Genomic DNA, 6,000 nt, shown 5'->3' on the forward strand with positions numbered 1-6,000 from the left:
GCCATGACACAGTAGGACCCAAGCACTCCCCTCACCACAGCTCACTGGTGAGAGAAAAGGAGTTGGAGTGGGGAGGGAGTGGAAGGGCAGGACTGCTAAATAACCAGCCCTAGTAATCTGCACAGGGAGCAGAGACACACATTGCATAGTGTGCTCGATATTAGAGAAATGGAAGGGTAAGGTCTGAGCTGGAGACTGCGAGTGGCTCCCCACCATTGGCTTTCCTGGGACAAGACAAAAGCAGATACTTTTTAAAAGTTTTAGAGGGACAAGGGCACAACAGTTGAATGAAATCATCCCAGCACACTCAGCACAGAAGGCTGGTAATCTTGAGGAACTTCGGGCCCCCTAACTCTCTGGGGAGTCAAACAGCCCTGAAGCCCCTCACAGTGATAAGCATCCTGCCATTCATTCCCCTGGCCAGCACTGCAAGCAGACCTGACTCACCAAAGCTGCAAAGCAGTCAGAGAGCAACCCTGCCCCGAGCAACTACACAGTCTCCTCCAAGCATGCGGCTAACCAGGACAGGCAGTGGAAGCCGGAGCAAGGTCCAGAAGGCATGGAAGGGTGCTTTTCTCACAGAGCACACCAGACATGTCTACCACCCCCTGCAGTGTTGTAGGTTAGCCTCAGGGCAACCCCTCCCGTGGCAGCTCAGATTATACCATGGACTGCTTCCCAGTGATTACACTCCTGGTGTATAAAAACAAAGTAAAAAACTGAAGGAACAGAACAGCAGCCGACTCACAAAACCCAAGAATGGACCATCAGTTACCAAAGGGAAAGGGACTGGGGAGGATGGGTGGGAAGGGAGGGACAAATGGGAAAAGGGGCATTAGGATTATCAGACACAATGTGGGGACATGGGGAGGGCTTTACAGCACAGAGAAGTAGTGACTCCACAGCATATTACTATGCTGATGGACAGTGGCTGTAATGGGGCTGTGGGGGGACTTCATGATGGGAGTAGTAGTAACCATAATGTTGTGCATGTAACTAGATTAATGATACCAAAATAAAAAATATGTATATATCATGTCATCAGCAATTAGTGACAAGTTTGACTTCTCCTTACCAATTTGGATGCCTTGTATTTCTTTGTTTTGTCTGATTGCCATGGCTAGGGCCTCCAGTACCATGTCGAATAACAGTGGGAAGAGTGGGCATCCCTGTCTTGTTCCCGATGTTAGGTAAAAAGCTTCCTTCCAGCTTCTCACTGTTCAGTATGATGTTGGCTGTGGGTTTATCATACATGGCCTTTATTATGTTGAGGTACCTGCCCTGTATACACATTTTATTGAGAGTTTTTATCATGAATGATGTTGAATTTTATCAAATGCTTTTTCAGCATCTGTGGAGATGATCATGTGGTTTTTGTCCTTTTTGTTGATGTGGTGGATGATGTTGAGGGATTTTCAAGTGTTTTACCATCCATGTGATCATGGTATATGATCGCCTTGATTATTTCTGAATTCTGTTTGCTAATATTTTGTTGAGTATCTTTTCATCTATGTTCATCAGGCATATTCTGTAGTTTTCTTTTTTGTGGTGTCTTTGCCTCAGTTTGGTATCAGATTGATGCTAGCTTCATAGAATGTGTTTGGAAGTATACCCTTCTGTCCTATTTTTTGTATAAGGAGAATGGGTATTATGTGTTCTCTAAATATCTGATAAAATTCACCAGTGAATCCATCTGGCTTGGAGTTTTGTTTTGAGGTAGTTTTTTTTATTACTGATTCAGTTTTGTTGCTGGTAATTCATATGTTTAGAGTTTCTTCCTTGGTCAGTCTTGGGATGTTGTATTTTTCTAGAAACTTGTCCATTTCTTCTAGGTTATCCAGTTTGTTAGCATAAAGATTTTATAGTATTCTCTAATCTTTGTATTTCTGTGGTGTTTGTCGTGATTTTTCCTTTCTCATTTCTGATTCAGTTTATGCATGTAGATTCAAAGAGGTAGTATGTGTGTATAATGGAATATTATTCAACCACAAAAACAAATCCTGTCATTTGCAACAATGTTGATCTATCTAGAGAGTATTGTGTTCAATGAAATAAGACAGGCAGAGAAAGACAAATACCAAATAACTTCAATCATTTGTGGAGAATAAAAACAATTTAAAACAGAACAAAAAAGAAGTAGACTCAAAGAATGAGAAGGCACTAATGGTTACCAAATGAGAGGTGTTGGGGAGGTTCTGGGGGTTGGTGAAGGGGATTAGGGGGCACAATTCACAATCACAATATACTTGGATCACAGGGATGGTAATATAGCACAGATAATTCAAATAATGTTGGTCATTTCTTGCTACATTGATAAAGACTTTAATGTAGGATATTAGGACTTGATAATATATGTGAATGTTAAATCACTTTTGTGTATTTGAAACCATGAGATTCTTTAATAATAATAATCAGTGGGTCTACATGGAAAAAAAACAACAGCTCAAAATCTGTGTGAGGCAGCAAAGACAGTTCTTAGAGGAAAGTACATAGCAATACAGGTTTACATCAAGAAAGAATAATCCATAAAAACAGTCTAAAATCATAAAGTAAAAAAAGAGTAAGTGACCTGAAGTCAGTAGAAAGATTGACATAAAAAAGATAACAGTAGAAATAAATTGAGATGAAAAACCAATGAAACCAGGAGCTGGTTCTTAAAGAAAATAGATTAGATAAACCCCTTGCCAGACTTAACAGGATAAAAAGAATGTACACATATAAATGCAATGAGAAATGAGGAAGGAATAATCATTACCCAGATCACTACAGGAATACAAAAAATTATTGATGAATCCTATAAAAATTATATGCAAATCGGACAACGTATAAGAAATGTTCAACTTACTAGAGAAATACAACCTTTCAAGACTTAGGAAGAAACAAGAAGTTTGAAGAGAAAAATTACCAGCAATGAAATAGAATTGGTGATCAAAAAACTCCCAATAATCTAAATTCCAGACCCAGAGGGCATAACAAATTCTTCCAAATGTTTAAAGTACTGCTAATATCCACGATTCATAAAGAAATCCAAAAAGCAGAAGAGAGAATACTTCAAACTCATTGTGAGGCCAGCATCACTCTAGTACCAAAACCATATAAAGACACCACAGAAAAGAATACTACAGACCGATATTCCTGATGAACATAGATGCAAAAATCCTCAAGAAAATATTAGCAAACTGAATTAAAAAATACATCAAAATGATCATCTACCATGGTCAGGTGGGATTTATTCCAGGGATGGAAGGATAGTACAATATTCATCAATCAATCCATACAATACATCACATTAACAATAAGAATGATGAAAACTACATGACCATGTCATTAGAGCCTGAAAAATCATTTGACAAAATTCAAAATCTAGACTTCTGGGAAAGATGGGGGTATGAGTAGGGCAGTGGAAATCTCCCAAAAACATATATTTTTGAAAATACAACAAAAACAATTATTCCTAAAAGAGACCAGATCCTACAGTAGAACAGCCAGGCTACATCTACACCTGTGAGTACCCAGCATCTCATGAAGGGGGTAAGATACAAGACACGGCCCAGTGGGACCCAAGTGTGCCTCCCACCCCAGCTCCCTGGCAAGAGGAGAGGAGTTGAAACAGGGAAGGAGAGGGAGCCAGGACTCCTGAATACCCAGCCCTAGTCAGCCGGACAAGTTGCGCAAAGTGCGTTGTGTACTGGATGCTAGGGAAACAGAACAGTAAAAGTGGCAAGCGGGTCCCCACAGCCAGTGCCCCTGGGACAAAAGAAAAGCGAGTGCTTTTTGAAAGTCTTAAAGGGACAGGAGACTCACAGCTGAACGGAAGTGTCCCAGCACACTCAGCTTAGCAGCTGGGAATCCCTGGGAACAACGGGTGCCCTAACCATCTGGGCAGAAGTGCAGCTCTGAGGCACCTAATGGTGATAAACTGTCTTCCATCCTTCCCCCATCTGCATGGCCCCACTAGAGCGGAGCAGCACCCTGAGGCCAGTCACACCCACATCAGCTGTACAGAACCTAGTCCACAGCCTCACAGGCCAGAACCAGAGACCCCGTCAGTGCACAGCTGCCACGAAGCCACTAGGGATTACTGTCCTCACAGGAGAAGAAGGTTACAATCAACCAGGTACAGAATTTGTTCTCCCAGCTGACACATGCACCAGCTGCACACCACTACCTCTATTGCCGTGAAAAGGCAGAAGAATTTGATCTAGAACAAAATAACAGAGACAACCCCTGAGAAGGAGGAGCCTGGGGAAATAGACTTAACAAATCTTACTGAAAAAGAATTCAAAGTAAAGGTTATAACCATGCTGATGGAGCTGCAGAGAAAAATGTAAAAGCTAATGGTAAAGGTGGGAGGGAGAATACAGAAATAAAACAATCTCTCAAAGGACTTAAAAGCACAATGGACGAGATGCGAGAGACTGTTAATGGAATAGAAATCAGAGAAGAGGAACATAGAGAAGCTGATGCAGAGAGAGATAAAAGGATCTCCAGGAATGAAAGAATATTAAGAGAACTGTGTGGCCCATCCAAATGGAACAATATCCACCTTATGGCAGTACCAGAAGACAGAGAAAAGGGGATAGAAAGTGTATTTTTTATGATTATTCATTTGATTTTTATACTTGATTTATATGTGAAACCCACATTTCTCCCTCATTATTATTATTATTATTGCTATTATTTTTAATAAAATGCTGAAGTGGTAGGTAGATGCAAGATAAAGGTAGAAAACCAAGTTTAGTGCTGTAAGAAAGCAAATGTAGATGATCAGGTGTGTGTCCATAGACTAAGTATTAATCCAAGCTACACAAGGACAACAAAACATCCACGGATGCAGAAGATTTCTCTCAGAACAGGGGGGTGAGGTTCTAAGCCCCCCCTCTGTTGATCCCCAATTTCTCACCTGATGGCCCCCCTGCGACTGTGCCTGTCTTAGGTTGTTCCTCCCTTGAGGAATCTTACCCGTCTCTGGCTAACCAGTCATCTTTGGGGCCATACAGGGAAATGTAAAGTTTGTAAGTGAGAGAGAAGCAATATTGTTTGAAAAGGATAGCTTTTTACTTCTTTGCAGATTTATGCCCTGTGGCTTTTATGCCCAGCATTTATCTTGAGGTATCTTTACCACTTGGAAGAATTATGATAGTCGGTAATTTTTGATATGAGGCACAAATTCTACTAAAGGGTTGTAATTAGGATGGAAGAAGAAAAGCTATAGAAGTAGCAGACAGAAGAAAACATGGGAAGATTCATTATTTCTTTGACAAACTACTAATTAAATTGCATACACACATTAACATAATAGGAATACAGCTACATAACAAAAGCAGACCTACAACTACCAGCCATATCCAGTGAAACCAAGAAAACCAGTTAGGCACCCTAGGCATTTGTGAAAACTTATCAATGATATGATGGATATTGTCTAACTGAATTTGAATAGTTTGAGAAAAATCAGACAAATTAAATCAACACATTCCTGGGAACTGTTCACATCCCATATGTTCTTTGAACACTCGATAGTCTATAGTTGCACGATTTTGGAGCACTGCAACTTGCACTTCTCCTAATTGTTGTTTGGGTGCCAACAGTATAGATCCAGTCAAATTAGCTGTTTTACTGTATGTGCAGGCCAGCTTAGATATCTCCTTCTTCATTTCAATGGCAAGTCCAGGAACCAGTGGGATGAATGCAGGTACAACTGCAACAGCGCCAGGGTCTTTGTTGAAGTTTTTTGATGATCATCTTCTGGAATGACTCTTCCAGAGAATGTTGATGTTGGAAGTTCTTCTTCATATCGTATCTTAATTCGTTTCCTGGGTAGCCAAATTAGGCTTTGATCCTCTGTATAAACACAAACAAACCCTTTGCCCACACTTTGATATGCCCTTTATACCATTGTGAAGAACCTATTGGAGATCACCACACAGGAACTGCTTTTTTTTTTTAAGAGAAAAGAATATTATCAGAAAAATGTACTTCCATAGCTGATCATCTAATATC

Source organism: Manis pentadactyla, chromosome Y (genome assembly GCF_030020395.1).
Source record: "Manis pentadactyla isolate mManPen7 chromosome Y, mManPen7.hap1, whole genome shotgun sequence".
Lineage (NCBI taxonomy): Eukaryota > Metazoa > Chordata > Mammalia > Pholidota > Manidae > Manis > Manis pentadactyla.